This window comes from Oncorhynchus masou, unplaced genomic scaffold (genome assembly GCF_036934945.1).
Source record: "Oncorhynchus masou masou isolate Uvic2021 unplaced genomic scaffold, UVic_Omas_1.1 unplaced_scaffold_988, whole genome shotgun sequence".
NCBI lineage: Eukaryota > Metazoa > Chordata > Actinopteri > Salmoniformes > Salmonidae > Oncorhynchus > Oncorhynchus masou.
This window is the reverse complement of record NW_027016399.1, coordinates 124,675-141,052: the sequence shown is the minus strand read 5'-3', so window position 1 is coordinate 141,052 and position 16,378 is coordinate 124,675. Positions and strand designations below refer to the sequence as shown.

General features: G+C 44.2%; 1 pseudogene; it reads right to left on the bottom strand.

The window, feature by feature from the left end:
• Positions 1–4,100: 4,100 nt before the first annotated feature.
• On the bottom strand, positions 4,101–5,336 carry LOC135538614 (E3 ubiquitin/ISG15 ligase TRIM25-like; annotated as a pseudogene).
• Between the last annotated feature and the right edge of the window lie 11,042 nt (positions 5,337–16,378).

Sequence of the window (16,378 nt, the reverse complement as noted above, 5' to 3'; positions counted from 1 at the left end):
AGATTTGTGACCTGTTGCCACGAGAAAAGGGCAACCAGTGAAGAACACACACCATTGTAAATACAACACATATCTATGCTTATTTATTTTATCTTGTGTCCTTACCATTTGTACCTTGTAAAAACACTGTATATATATATATATAATATGACATTTGTGATGTCTTTATTGTTTTGAAACTTCTGTATGTGTGATGTCTACTGTTAATTTTTATTGTTTATTTCACTTTATATATTATCTACCTTACTTGCCTTGGCAATGTTAACACATGTTACCCATGCCATTAAAACCCCTTGAATTGAATTGAGAGAGAGACAGAGAGACGAGGGCAACCAGTGAGGAACAAACACCATTGTAAATACAACACATATCTATGCTTATTTATTTTATCTTGTGTCCTTACCATTTGTACCTTGTAAAAACACTGTATATATATATATAATATGACATTTGTAATGTCTTTATTGTTTTGAAACTTCTGTATGTGTGATGTCTACTGTTAATTTTTATGGTTTACCTTACTTGCTTTGGCAATGTTAACACATGTTTCCCATGCCAATAAAGCCCTTTGAATTGAATTGAGACAGAGAGAGACAGAGAGAGACAGAGAGAGACAGTAGCCTCTCGCACCTCATTGAGTCAGACCAGGCCTTGTCCAGAACAACTCTGGACAGACAGGTACAGAACACCTCTTGGTCCTGCTCTACTCTCCTCCCTCCTGGACAGACAGGTACAGAACACCTCTTGGTCCTGCTCTACTCTCCTCCCTCCTGGACAGACAGGTACAGAACACCTCTTGGTCCTGCTCTACTCTCCTCCCTCCTGGACAGACAGGTACAGAACACCTCTTGGTCCTGCTCTACTCTCCTCCCTCCTGGACAGACAGGTACAGAGCACCTCTTGGTCCTGCTCTACTCTCCTCCCTCCTGGACAGACAGGAACAGAACACCTCTTGGTCCTGCTCTACTCTCCCCCTCCTGGACAGACAGGTACAGAACACCTCTTGGTCCTGCTCTACTCTCCTCCCTCCTGGACAGACAGGTACAGAACACCTCTTGGTCCTGCTCTACTCTCCTCCCTCCTGGACAGACAGGTACAGAACACCTCTTGGTCCTGCTCTACTCTCCTCCCTCCTGGACAGACAGGTACAGAACACCTCTTGGTCCTGCTCTACTCTCCCCCTCCTGGACAGACAGGTACAGAACACCTCTTGGTCCTGCTCTACTCTCCTCCCTCCTGGACAGACAGGTACAGAACACCTCTTGGTCCTGCTCTACTCTCCTCCCTCCTGGACAGACAGGTACAGAACACCTCTTGGTCCTGCTCTACTCTCCCCCTCCTGGACAGACAGGTACAGAACACCTCTTGGTCCTGCTCTACTCTCCTCCCTCCTGGACAGACAGGTACAGAACACCTCTTGGTCCTGCTCTACTCTCCTCCCTCCTGGACAGACAGGTACAGAACACCTCTTGGTCCTGCTCTACTCTCCTCCCTCCTGGACAGACAGGTACAGAACACCTCTTGGTCCTGCTCTACTCTCCTCCCTCCTGGACAGACAGGTACAGAACACCTCTTGGTATATCATATATATCTCATATCATCATTCAGAACTTTAAGCATATCTTTGGGAGGACGTCCAGCCTGTTTGACAAAGATAAACAAAGATTTTTTTCAAATTTTTGCTGACAAAATAATCAAATGTAATGTTTTTTACCAAAAACTCTACATGTACAGCAGAAAGCTGTGATCAATTAAATACAACGTTAACTAGATATTATCTGTGTCATTTATAGCCTGGCACAGATAGTAAAACTACATTAAATACAACGTTAACTAGATATTATCTGTGTCATTTATAGCCTGGCACAGATAGTAAAACTACTGTAGCGACCCGCACAGACAGCTGTGTGTTATGTGTTCGGCTAGTAGCTGGTTGTGTTGTTCTTACCAGTTCCCAGTGTTCGCGGGGTCCGACATGCCAATCAACCTGCTATCTGCCAATCACAGGAATGCCTGGGATGTTCTGATGCCGGGCATCCTGGTGGTTGGCGGAGTGGCGTGGAGGGGGCGGGGCATTGGAAGTTAAGCTTCAGCCTTTGTTCTCTCTCTGACGTCTGGGCTTCACAAGAGAAGGTCCCGATTGGCTTGTGGGGTATCTTTCATTTATTTGGCGTGAGCTCAGGCCAAACAGTAGCCTGTGTAAAGTTGCTAATAAACCGTCAATTCGTAACTCAATCCTCTGTCTGGACAATTGTTCCTTTATGATCGAGTCAGGTCATTACACTACATTAAATACAACGTTAACTAGATATCATCGCCACATAACTTATGTCGAATTTAAAAGACACCGTTACCGTTAGTAACGTCTGTTACACTGTAACTTACAGGCAGCCTCACATAAAAACCTATTGGTTAACAAAGCTTTGATTATGACCAAAGTCTATAGTAGTGAAAACTCTCTCTCTCTATTCTAACTTACCACACATTCACATCACTGCCTCGACATGAATGTGTCCTGTCAGAGCCGTTTCCTGTCCGTTAACTGTTAACAGTCTCGAGCCACAGCTTAACCAATGAGCTACAAGGAGGACTGACAGTCACGAGCGGTGCAGCAGCCTCTGCAGCAGCAGCCTCCCCCGGGTCCTAGTGCCCGCCCGGTAAGACGGTTAAGATGCGATGGAACGGTTGACGGAGAGAAAATAAATCACAGAGAAAATATATTGACTGATATATTGAATTGTTTAGGGAAGCTTTAGCTTTGGCTTTAATACATTCTGAAAATACTTGAAAATAAAAATAATAGTAGCCCTCCTCAGGAACAACAAAACCCTCACAGACCAACTTCTTCTTCTATGATATAATGGAGGTCCTCAAATCTTATTTTGGGGATATGGAGGCGTCTCGTGTGGCCAATAGCCTGGGGAAATGCATAGCGCCAAATTCAAATAATACGCGATAAAACTCAAACTTTCATTAAATCACACATGCAGGGTACTCAATTAAAGCTACACTCGTTGTGAATCCAGCCATTATGTCAGATTTTAAAAATGCTTTTCGGCGAAAGCATGAGAAGCTATTATCTGATAGCATGCACCCCCTGAACCACCTGAACGAGATGTAAACAAATGAATTAGCGTCGCCGGCGCTACACAAAACGCTGAAATAAAATATAAAACATGCATTACCTTTGACGAGCTTCTTTGTTGGCACTCCAATATGTCCCATAAACATCACAATTGGTCCTTTTTTTCGATTAATTCCGTCCATGTTTACCCCAAATGTCCATTTATAAAGCCCGTTTTGATCCAGAAAAAAAACAGCTTTCCAAAACGCAACGTCATGACAAAACATTTCAAAAGTTGCTTAAAACTATGCCAAAATATTTCAAACTACTTTTGTAATCCAACTTTAGGTATTTTTAAGCGTTAATAATCGATCAAATTGTTGACGGGGCGATCTGTATTCAATAACAGCAAGTCAACAATACATGCACGGTTTTCTCTCTTCCATAACATAATCCACAGTGTAACCTCTGCCTCTTCTTCGTTTCACCAATGATTTACTTCAACCCAAAGACCAATTTCTTCTTCTATGATATAATGGAGGTCCACAAACCAACGTTAAAGGTGCATGGCGCCACCTACTGTTCTGGAGTGTGTTCAATCACGGTTTACACCTCTAAATCCTCCAACCAAACTCAGTACTTCTGAGAAAATAAAAGAGTCCTACTAACTTCTAATAGACCCTCCCCCATCCCCCAAATCACTTCCAAGTGTAATGTTTACTGTTCATTTCTGATTGTTTATTTCACTTTTGTTTATTGTCTATTTCACTTGCTTTGGCAATGAAACATATATTTCCATGCCAATAAAGCCCTATGAATTTAATTCAATTGAGAGAGAGACAGTTCCATTTTAATGTATAGGGGACATGAGTCGTCATGGTTACTCATGGTTATGTGATGAGGCAGCCCAGTCGGTTACATGAACCAGTCTATTCTCTGAAAGGGGTCCAGACAGCCTGTTCCCAACAGTGGGGTCAGTGGGATTGGACAGGGGCCCCTCTCTCTCTCTCTCTCTGACTGGAGGAGAGAAGTGAAATGGTGTCTCCTCTGGTCAACAATACTCACCTTGAAAGACTCCACAGCCTGTTGGAGCTCCTTCAGCTCCTTCTCTCTCTCCTGGAATCTCTGCTGGACCTTCTGCTGACTCATCCCCAGCTGCCTCTGTGGAGAATCACTCTTCAATGAGCTATCAAGCTTTATTAGTCCAGTAGATCAATAGTATAGTAATGTGACATAGGACCCATAGAGAGGAAGGTCTACAATCCTGAGGAAGTCCCTTTACAATATTATATTATGTTGCTTTGTGAATTATAGTTTTTATGGTAGGCCTACATGTATCAAGGGGTTGAGACTGAACTTTGGACTCATAAAAGGCCATTCAGAATGATAATAGTGTTTGACTTTAGAAAATGGTGATACATTTGGAGAATCTGGGTTGACATATCTATATACTCAAGGTTTGTGTTCATATTTGTGGATCCATTTCATATTGTATATAATATAATGATCTCATATTCAAACAGATTTAGTTCCTACTGTAGCTTTAATTCCTTGTTTATCAGACAGCCACCAACAAGTTGTTCTGGTCTTACCTGTTTCTCAGTCCTCTCTGCTGCAGCTGACACTGTATCATGGCCTTTATGTTCATCCATTGTACACAGATAACAGATACACTGCAGATCGGTACGACAGTAAACCTCCAGCAGTTTGTCATGATGAGAGCAGATCTTCTCCTGTAGTTGTGCGGTGGCTTTGACCAGCTTGTGCTTCTTGAAAGCAGGAGACTCATAGTGAGGTTGGAGGTGAGTCTCACAGTAAGAGGCCAGACACGCCAGACAGGACATGAGGGCTTTCTGCTTTCTGGTCCCTGTGCAGAAATCACACGCCACATCTCCAGGTCCAGCATAGCACAGAGCAGGAGGGGGAGCAGCCTGGAGTCCTGTCTTCCTCAGTTTCTCCACCACTTCAGCCAACATGTTATTTTTCCTCAGATTAGGCCTTGGAGTGAAGGTCTCTCTGCACTGAGGACAGCTATAGACCCCTTTCAGAACATCCTGATCCCAGCAGCCCTCAATACAGCTCCTACAGTAACTGTGTCCACAGGGAATAGCGACCGGCTCCTTCAGTAGATCCAGACAGACAGAACAACAGAACATGTCCTGGTCCAGCAGATCTCCCTGTTGAGCCATTTGGACGGTTGTTCACTCTCACACAGACAGACGACAGAGAGACTCAGATCAGTTTCGTTTCCTCAGAAGAGAGTTTGTGGGAAGGGGAGGGACTTCCTGGTTCTGCCAGACGGGTGGGGTTAGAGGGAGGGAAGGAGGGAGTGAGAGAGGGAGGGGTTAGAGGACGGGAGGGAGAGAGAGAGGCAAAGTTGAGAAGGAGACAATATTTTAGTTCCTAGGTTAGGACCCCTAATATGGAATAAATTAAATATAGTGGTTAGAATATATAAAGGGTAACAGTTTCTATGAAGTACATATCTATAATTATTTTAATTACCTTTATAATGCCTTATAACTTTATTTAATCAGGCAAGTCAGTTAAGAACAAATTCTTATTTTCAATGACGGCCTGTGAACAGTGGGTTAACTGCCTGTTCAGTGGCAGAACGACAGATTTGTACCTTGTCAGCTCAGGGGTTTGAACTTGCAACCTTCCGGTTACAAGTCCAACGCTCAAACCACTAGGCTACCCTGCCGCCCCAATAACTCACTTGTCTATAATAATTAATAAGTAGTTGTAATGAGGAGGGAACTTGATATTGATACAATGTACTGTAGGTGAAATGAATACTGTATGTATTGACTGATCATTGAGAATGAGGTAATACTTTACATTACAGTGTGTTTATTACTGACAGGTCTAGGGTCAGGGTTAGAGAATGATGTAACACTTTACATTACAGTGTGTTTATTACTGACAGGTCTAGGGTCAGGGTTAGAGAATGATGTAACACTTTACATTACAGTGTGTTTATTACTGACAGGTCTAGGGTCAGGGTTAGAGAATGATGTAACACTTTACATTACAGTGTGTTTATTACTGACAGGTCTAGGGTCAGGGGTAGAGAATGATGTAACACTTTACATTACAGTGTGTTTATTACTGACAGGTCTAGGGTCAGGGTTAGAGAATGATGTAACACTTTACATTACAGTGTGTTTATTACTGACAGGTCTAGGGTCAGGGTTAGAGAATGATGTAACACTTTACATTACAGTGTGTTTATTACTGACAGGTCTAGGGTCAGGGTTAGAGAATGATGTAACACTTTACATTACAGTGTGGTTATTACTGACAGGTCTAGGGTCAGGGTTAGAGAATGATGTAACACTTTACATTACAGTGTGTTTATTACTGACAGGTCTAGGGTCAGGGTTAGAGAATGATGTAACACTTTACATTACAGTGTGTTTATTACTGACAGGTCTAGGGTCAGGGTTAGAGAATGATGTAACACTTTACATTACAGTGTGTTTATTACTGACAGGTCTAGGGTCAGGGTTAGAGAATGATGTAACACTTTACATTACAGTGTGTTTATTACTGACAGGTCTAGGGTCAGGGTAGAGAATGATGTAACACTTTACATTACAGTGTGGTTATTACTGACAGGTCTAGGGTCAGGGTTAGAGAATGATGTAACACTTTACATTACAGTGTGGTTATTACTGACAGGTCTAGGGTCAGGGGTAGAGGTACTACATTCAGCAGTAACCCCAGACGTTTTACAATCAGAGTTCTTTGGTCTCTTCTTAGTCATACAGATCCCCCACATCTTATAGGTGGGCGGGGTTATGAACATAGTTCTAGTTTTTGCATTTCTATGTTGGCCTGGTCCGAATCAGAGGCATGTCTATCGTTGTCTCTGATTGGGGATCATATTTAGGCAGCCTTTTTTCCACCTGTTGCGTGTGGGATCTTGTTTATGTATAGTGAGGACAACATTGGCTTCACATTTCTTTGTTTTGGTGAGTTTCGTTTCCATTAAACATGTGGAACTCTACTCACGCTGTGTCTTGGTCCATTCATTTTCTAAATGATCATGGCTGGGTGTCTTCAGAGACTGAGAGGTAGAGAGACACACTGTCAAGATGACAGGTATCCTCGTGGTTTAGAGACTGAGAGGTACAGAGACACACTGTCAAGGTGACAGGTATCCTAGTGGTTTAGAGACTGAGAGGTACAGAGACACACTGTCAAGGTGACAGGTATCCTAGTGGTTTAGAGACTGAGAGGTAAAGAGACACACTGTCAAGGTGACAGGTATCCTAGTGGTTTAGAGACTGAGAGGTACAGAGACACACTGTCAAGGTGACAGGTATCCTAGTGGTTTAGAGACTGAGAGGTACAGAGACACACTGTCAAGGTGACAGGTATCATAGTGGTTTAGAGACTGAGAGGTACAGAGACACACTGTCAAGGTGACAGGTATCCTAGTGGTTTAGAGACTGAGAGGTACAGAGACACACTGTCAAGGTGACAGGTATCCTAGTGGTTTAGAGACTGAGAGGTACAGAGACACACTGTCAAGGTGACAGGTATCATAGTGGTTTAGAGACCGAGAGGTACAGAGACACACTGTCAAGGTGACAGGTATCCTAGTGGTTTAGAGACTGAGAGGTAGAGAGACACACTGTCAAGGTGACAGGTATCATAGTGGTTTAGAGACCGAGAGGTACAGAGACACACTGTCAAGGTGACAGGTATCCTAGTGGTTTAGAGACTGAGAGGTACAGAGACACACTGTCAAGGTGACAGGTATCATAGTGGTTTAGAGACTGAGAGGTACAGAGACACACTGTCAAGGTGACAGGTATCATAGTGGTTTAGAGACCGAGAGGTACAGAGACACACTGTCAAGGTGACAGGTATCCTAGTGGTTTAGAGACTGAGAGGTACAGAGACACACTGTCAAGGTGACAGGTATCATAGTGGTTTAGAGACTGAGAGGTACAGAGACACACTGTCAAGGTGACAGGTATCCTAGTGGTTTAGAGACCGAGAGGTACAGAGACACACTGTCAAGGTGACAGGTATCCTAGTGGTTTAGAGACTGAGAGGTACAGAGACACACTGTCAAGGTGACAGGTATCCTAGTGGTTTAGAGACCGAGAGGTACAGAGACACACTGTCAAGGTGACAGGTATCCTCGTGGTTTAGAGACTGAGAGATACAGAGACACACTGTCAAGGTGACAGGTATCCTAGTGGTTTAGAGACTGAGAGGTACAGAGACACACTGTCAAGGTGACAGGTATCCTAGTGGTTTAGAGACTGAGAGGTACAGAGACACACTGTCAAGGTGACAGGTATCATAGTGGTTTAGAGACTGAGAGGTACAGAGACACACTGTCAAGGTGACAGGTATCCTAGTGGTTTAGAGACTGAGAGGTAGAGAGACACACTGTCAAGGTGACAGGTATCCTCGTGGTTTAGAGACTGAGAGGTACAGAGACACACTGTCAAGGTGACAGGTATCCTAGTGGTTTAGAGACTGAGAGGTACAGAGACACACTGTCAAGGTGACAGGTATCCTAGTGGTTTAGAGACTGAGAGGTAGAGAGACACACTGTCAAGGTGACAGGTATCCTAGTGGTTTAGAGACTGAGAGGTAGAGAGACACACTGTCAAGGTGACAGGTATCCTAGTGGTTTAGAGACTGAGAGGTACAGAGACACACTGTCAAGGTGACAGGTATCCTAGTGGTTTAGAGCATAGAGACAGTAACTGAAAGGTTGCTGGTTTGAATCCCTGAGCTGACTTGGTGAAACCTCTGTCTATGTTCCCTTGAACAAGACACTTAACCATAATTGTTCCTGCAAATTGCTCTGGATTAGAACATCTGCTAAAAAGTCCAAACATCTGGCTGTGCTTTCATGTCAAAACCCTTATTCTATTCTAGTCATTATATTATAATGTATTATATTATAAGAGTCTCCACTCAGTATGGTGTTAATGATGACTGTTTGTTGTCTACATTGATTGAATGGTTAGGACTCTCTCTGTAGTCACAGTTTAAATCCCAAGAGACCAGGAGACCTAAAGGAAGCATTCAACCCTGCATCCCTTCATCCAGTCATAGTAAACTGTCTGTCTGTCTGTCTGTCTGTCTGTCTGTCTGTCTGTCTGTCTGTCTGTCTGTCTGTCTGTCTGCCTGTCTGCCTGTCTGTCTGTCTGTCTGTCTGTCTGTCTGTCTGCCTGTCGACACAGCCAACTTCTCTGCTGTGGTTGTTGTTGCTGCTATCAGTGTTAAGGTCAAGGTACAAAGTGATTGACCTCCCTCTGAGCCATATACAGAGTTCAACCCCTCTAAACATGTCATCTTTTATATCCTATTGTCACGACTTCCGCCGAAGTTGGCTCTCCTGCCCGTTCGGGCGGTGCTCGCGGTCACCGTCACCGTCCTATTAGCCACTACCGATCCCTTTTTCGTGTATCTGTTGGTTTTGTCTGATTGGTTTCACCTGTGTGTTGTTTAGTTAATTAGTGTCTGTATTTAATGTAGGTTGTCCCGCCCTTGTTTTGTGCGGGATTGTTTATTTTGTCATTCTTTTTGTCTGTCGGTGTTTTGTGTTTCTTATTCTCCGGTTAGTCTTTATCCTGTGTTGGATAATTTCACCCTGTGTGTATTTGGGTTGACCGTTGTTTATTTTGTTCACCGGAGAATAAAACTTTATATCGCTATCTGCTCTCTGCGCCTGATTCCACCCACCTTGATTAGACGTGACACCTATATTGTATATAGCTCTGATGTCACTGCCCTTAAACAACTTGTCGTGTCTTAGGCTATGCCGGATTAAGTGATATGACATGCTATTCTATAAAATGATTTCTCTGTAATTAATATTACCTGATTGAGCTAATTATGTAAATGTAATTAACTAGAGAGTCGGGCACCACAAATTAATATGTATAGAGCTGTTATCTTCCGAATAAACTCTTAAAGACCTAGTAATATTTAACATCAATAGCAGTCAATATCAATCGTCATCTTAATTCAGTCTCATCTGAAGGTTGTAAATTCTTGGTTATCTGCACGAACCCTGGTTAACAAGTTGAATCAGCAAATACAAAATTGGGTTTAATGATTTATTTACTAAATACCTAACTATCACACATACACACAATGAATCATAAAGGAAAATGTCCCTAGTGGGCGGAACAGATATGACAGCTGGTCACACAAAGAACGGGGGGCTGGGTTTGAGTGAAAGAGCGGGAAGACTGAGGGACACAGGGAGAAGCTGTGCTATCGGAAATACAGCATCTGATCCATTCTAAATTCCCGCCCATTTGGATAACGAAAATGCAATAAATATTTACTCTGAGCTGCGCTTCGGTAGGTTGATGGTAGATGGAAGGCCGTGTTGCCCAACCGAGTCCTGTGTCATTTGAAGAATGTCTCTGTGTCACGCCCTGGCCTTAGTATTCTGTGTTTTCATTATTATTTTTGTTTGGCCAGAGTGTGACATGGGGATTTATGTGGTTTGTTTTGTCTGGGGTTGTTTGTAGTTCTGGGATTGTGGTTAGAGTAGTACTCTAGGTAAGTCTATGGTTGCCTAGAGTGGTTCTCAATCAGAGGCAGGTGTTTATCGTTGTCTCTGATTGGGAACCATATTTAGGCAGCCATATTCTTTAGGTCTCTTGTGGGTGATTGTTCCTGTCTTTGTGTTTGTTGCACCAGAGAGGACTGTTTTGGTTTTTCACTTTTATTGTTTTGTATGATGTTCATGTTTGAGTTTTTTCTTTATTAAAGAACATCTTCAGACGAAGAGGAGGAGGAACGCCGTTACACTCTGCTGGTAAATTAAACACGTTGTAGTAACGTCGTTGTGTGGTAGACGGGTTCCTGTGTGGTTCCTTCCTAACCTGCGTTTGCTGCTACTGTTGCCAACTCAACGGCTAAGAGGTATCACTTCTGTAGTGAATAAGAGTTCAAAGTTCATACCATTTGCAACCAAAGCTTACGCTGATGTTGGCTTCGTTCTGTAGTTATTATCTGAACCATTCTGACATCGGAACGGCGTCCTCACATCTTTGGAACAGGAGGTTATATAGTCATCAAGGGCTTATGTAGGAAGGGAGAGGAGGGCGTGTTTGAAAAGTTTTATAGCCCATCCACAGGGTGGGCCACTGATTGAGCAGCCCTATCTTATGAAAACCCAAATCTCACATTTTAGAAGCTAAAATAACATTTCATCCCCATCACGAATAATTTAATATTCAAACATTTAAATTGAACATTAATTCCATGTGAATCTGATAACTCTGTGTAGACTCCACTGTAGAGTTTATGTCATCTTCTCATTGATGAGAATGTTTCAGATGACAACCGAACTGACATCATATTCATTAACCTCTCTGGCCCACCCGACACGCAAGCGTCCCACCTTGCCAACAATAAATGCAAATGCGCTACGCCAAATGCTAATAGCACTCGTTCACTCAAACGTTCATTAAAACTCACATGCAGGGTACTCAATTCAAGCTACACTCGTTGTGAATCTAGCCAATGAGTCAGATTTGTAAAATGCTTTTCAGCGAAAGCATGAGAAGCTATTATCTGATAGCAGGCAACACCCCAAAATATCAGAAGGGGACGTAAACAAAGGAATTAGCGTAGACGGCGCTACACAAAACGCTGAAATAAAATATAAAACATTCATTACCTTTGACGAGCTTCTTTGTTGGCACTCCTATATGTCCCATAAACATCACAATTGGGTCTTTTTTTCGATTAAATCGGTACTTGTATACCCAAAATGTCCATTTATGAAGACATTTTAACATTTTGTTAAGGCTACGCACAATACTGCCCCCTTTGGAGGAATTGCGTGCCCATAGTAAACAGAAAAAAATCTGTCCAAAATTGCTAATATATGCATATAATAATTATTATTGAATAGAAAACACTCTAAAGCTTCTAAAACCGTTCAAATTATGTCTGTATGTAAAGCAGAACTCACAGGGCAGCCATTCTCCCAAACTCTCTCTCTCATCAGGAAAGTTACCCCAACTTTGACGTCATCGCCCCACCCTTCCCAACCAGCTACGGATCTGGGAACAGTTTCTGTGTCTTCGGCGGGATGTGTTCTTTCAATAGGGCGAGTAATGGAAAAATCCCGCGAGCTTTGACCTTTTGGCAGCCAAAATACTAGGTGTCGCGATAAAATAGACTTCGCGTTCTGGCGCGAATGGTACACAATCATTCCTTTGTTCCAGATTGCCTGAGAGGAGCTGCTTTTGTCCGGTCGAATCGCCAATTGTTTTGTACGTTAATAACATCCTAAAGCTTGATTCTGCACTTAGTTTGACCAGTTTGGATAACATATAATATGTAATTTTGAAGTTTTGATGCGCAACTGTGCGGGACCAGAAGTCATTTTGGGTGCATTTCAGCTGAAGCTGTTAGCATATGCTAATACAGAGACACACAAACGATGTATTGGGTAAGTTTGACTCCTTCCACTACATTCTGATCGAAGACCATCAAAGGTAAGGGAATATTTATGTTGTAATTTTGTATTTCTGTTGACTCCAACATAGCAGAGAAATATTGCTTACGTCTGAGCGCCGCCTCAGATTATTGCCCAGTGAACGATTTCTGTAACGTTAAAAATAAATGTAACACAGCGGTTGCATTAAGAAGCAGTGTATGTTTCTAACTATATGTAGAACATGTATATTTAGTCAAAGTAAGAGCGTCTGCTAAATTACTTAAATGTAAATGTAATGTGTATTGCTGTTATCTGCCGGAGTTATCTATAATTTCTCCTAACATTTTTGTAGCATTTTTTGAACATGGCTCAATGTAAACGGAGATTTATGGATATAAATTGCATATTATTGAAAAAAACATAAATGTACTGTGTAACATGTCCTATTACTGTGATCTGATGAAGATTTTCAAAAGGTTAGTGAATTATTTTTCTTTTAATCCTGCGTTTGTAATTGCATCTTGTTTGACAAAATGGCAAAGTGTCTTTGTGGTGGTTTGATATACATATGAGCTATGTTTTCGCCGTAAAACATTTTAGAAATCTGACTCGCTGGGAAGATGAACAAGGTGTTTATTTTTCATTTGATCTATTGGACTTGTTAATGTGTGGAGGTTAAATATTTATAAGAATATTTTTGCATTCTGTGCGCCATCTTTTGAGTTGAGCATGGGGGGGGGGGTGCCCTTGGGGAACGTGGTAGCATGATGTCGTTAACATGTTTTTGAATCATGTTGGAGACTGGAACACATAGGGTATTACTGCCCCCTGCTGGAGACTGGAGCACACTGCAGTCCATTTCAGGTCCGTGGGGTTTTACTGCCCCCTGCTGGAGACTGGAGCACACTGCAGTCCCTGGCTTTCTTTGCGCAGCTTGAGGATGAGGTCCTCATCACCTGTTGTGACGGATCCAACAAATATCCCCAGGTGAAGGCAGGGTCCCATCTCATCCAACACATCATTGACTCTTACTAGATGCTGTTCTTCCACTAACCTCATTGCAACTTCCCTCCAAGTCTCCGACCACTACCTTGTATCCTTTTCCCTCTCGCTCTCATCCAACACTTCCCACACCGCCCCTACTCGGATGGTATCGCGCCGTCCCAACCTTCGCTCTCTCTCCCCGCTACTCTCTCCTCTTCCATCCTATCATCTCTTCCCTCTGCTCATACCTTCTCCAACCTATCTCCTGATTCTGCCTCCTCAACCCTCCTCTCTTCCCTTTCTGCATCCTTTGACTCTCTATGTCCCCTATCCTCCAGGCCGGCTCGGTCCTCCCCTCCCGCTCCGTGGCTCGACGACTCATTGCGAGCTCACAGAACAGAGCTCCGGGCAGCCGAGCGGAAATGGAGGAAAACTCGCCTCCCTGCGGACCTGGCATCCTTTCACTCCCTCCTCTCTACATTTTCCTCCTCTGTCTCTGCTGCTAAAGCCACTTTCTACCACTCTAAATTCCAAGCATCTGCCTCTAACCCTAGGAAGCTCTTTGCCACCTTCTCCTCCCTCCTGAATCCTCCTCCCCCTCCCCCCCTCCTCCCTCTCTGCAGATGACTTCGTCAACCATTTTGAAAAGAAGGTCGACGACATCCGATCCTCGTTTGCTAAGTCAAACGACGCCGCTGGTTCTGCTCACACTGCCCTACCCTGTGCTCTGACCTCTTTCTCCCCTCTCTCTCCAGATGAAATCTCGCTTCTTGTGACGGCCGGCCGCCCAACAACCTGCCCGCTTGACCCTATCCCCTCCTCTCTTCTCCAGACCATTTCCGGAGACCTTCTGCCTTACCTCACTTCGCTCATCAACTCATCCCTGACCGCTGGCTACGTCCCTTCCGTCTTCAAGAGAGCGAGAAGTTGCACCCCTTCTGAAAAAACCTACACTCGATCCCTCCGATGTCAACAACTACAGACCAGTATCCCTTCTTTCTTTTCTCTCCAAAACTCTTGAACGTGCCGTCCATTGGCCAGCTCTCCCATTATCTCTCTCAGAATGACCTTCTTGATCCAAATCAGTCAGGTTTCAAGACTAGTCATTCAACTGAGACTGCTCTTCTCTGTATCACGGAGGCGCTCCGCACTGCTAAAGCTAACTCTCTCTCCTCTGCTCTCATCCTTCTAGACCTATCGGCTGCCTTCGATACTGTGAACCATCAGATCCTCCTCTCCACCCTCTCCAGTTGGGCATCTCCGGTGCGGCCCACGCTTGGATTGCGTCCTACCTGACAGGTCGCTCCTACCAGGTGGCGTGGCGAGAATCTGTCTCCTCGCCACGCGCTCTCACCACTGGTGTCCCCCAGGGCTCTGTTCTAGGCCCTCTCCTATTCTCGCTATACACCAAGTCACTTGGCTCTGTCATAACCTCACATGGTCTCTCCTATCATTGCTATGCAGACGACACACAATTAATCTTCTCCTTTCCCCCTTCTGATGACCAGGTGGCGAATCGCATCTCTGCATGTCTGGCAGACATATCAGTGTGGATGACGGATCACCACCTCAAGCTGAACCTCGGCAAGACGGAGCTGCTCTTCCTCCCGGGGAAGGACTGCCCGTTCCATGATCTCGCCATCACGGTTGACAACTCCATTGTGTCCTCCTCCCAGAGCGCTAAGAACCTTGGCGTGATCCTGGACAACACCCTGTCGTTCTCAATCAACATCATGGCGGTGGCCCGTTCCTGTAGGTTCATGCTCTACAACATCCGCAGAGTACAACCCTGCCTCACACAGGAAGCGGCGCAGGTCCTAATCCAGGCACTTGTCATCTCCCGTCTGGATTACTGCAGCTCGCTGTTGGCTGGGCTCCCTGCCTGTGCCATTAAACCCTCTACAACTCATCCAGAACGCCGCAGCCCGTCTGGTGTTCAACCTTCCCAAGTTCTCTCACGTCACCCCGCTCCTCCGCTCTCTCCACTGGCTTCCAGTTGAAGCTCGCATCCGCTACAAGACCATGGTGCTTGCCTACGGAGCTGTGAGGGGAACGGCACCGCAGTACCTCCAGGCTCTGATCAGGCCCTACACCCAAACAAGGGCACTGCGTTCATCCACCTCTGGCCTGCTCGCCTCCCTACCACTGAGGAAGTACAGTTCCCGCTCAGCCCAGTCAAAACTGTTCGCTGCTCTGGCCCCCCAATGGTGGAACAAACTCCCTCACGATGCCAGGACAGCGGAGTCAATCACCACCTTCCGGAGACACCTGAAACCCCACCTCTTCAAGGAATACCTAGGATAGGATAAGTAATCCTTCTCACCCCCCCATCCTTAAATGATTTAGATGCACTATTGTAAAGTGGCTGTTCCACTGGATGTCAGAAGGTGAATTCACCAATTTGTAAGTCGCTCTGGATAAGAGCGTCTGCTAAATGACTTAAATGTAAATGTAAATGTTATAGGAGGCAGCATTACCCATGTTAAACTATGGAATGAACTGTACATTTTATGGTGAATTTTAATACAGATTTACTTTAATACAATAATTCCTTGAATGTAATTAGTTTGTGTTTTGTAATTATGTTATTGAAACAGAATAAGTCAGTAATAGGGTAATAAATAAGTCCAGTCCAACCGTTACCTCTCTCCTCTTTCACATCTCTCTATCATCACTCCATGGGGAGTACAACCATTACCTCTCTCCTCTTTCACATCCCTCTATCATCACTCCATGTGGGAGAACAACCATTACCTCTCTCCTCTTTCACATCCCTCTATCATCAATCCATGGGGGAGTACAACCATTACCTCTCTCCTCTTTCACATCCCTCTATCATCAATCCATGGGGGCGTCCCTTTAAATATAATGATTGGTGTTGACAT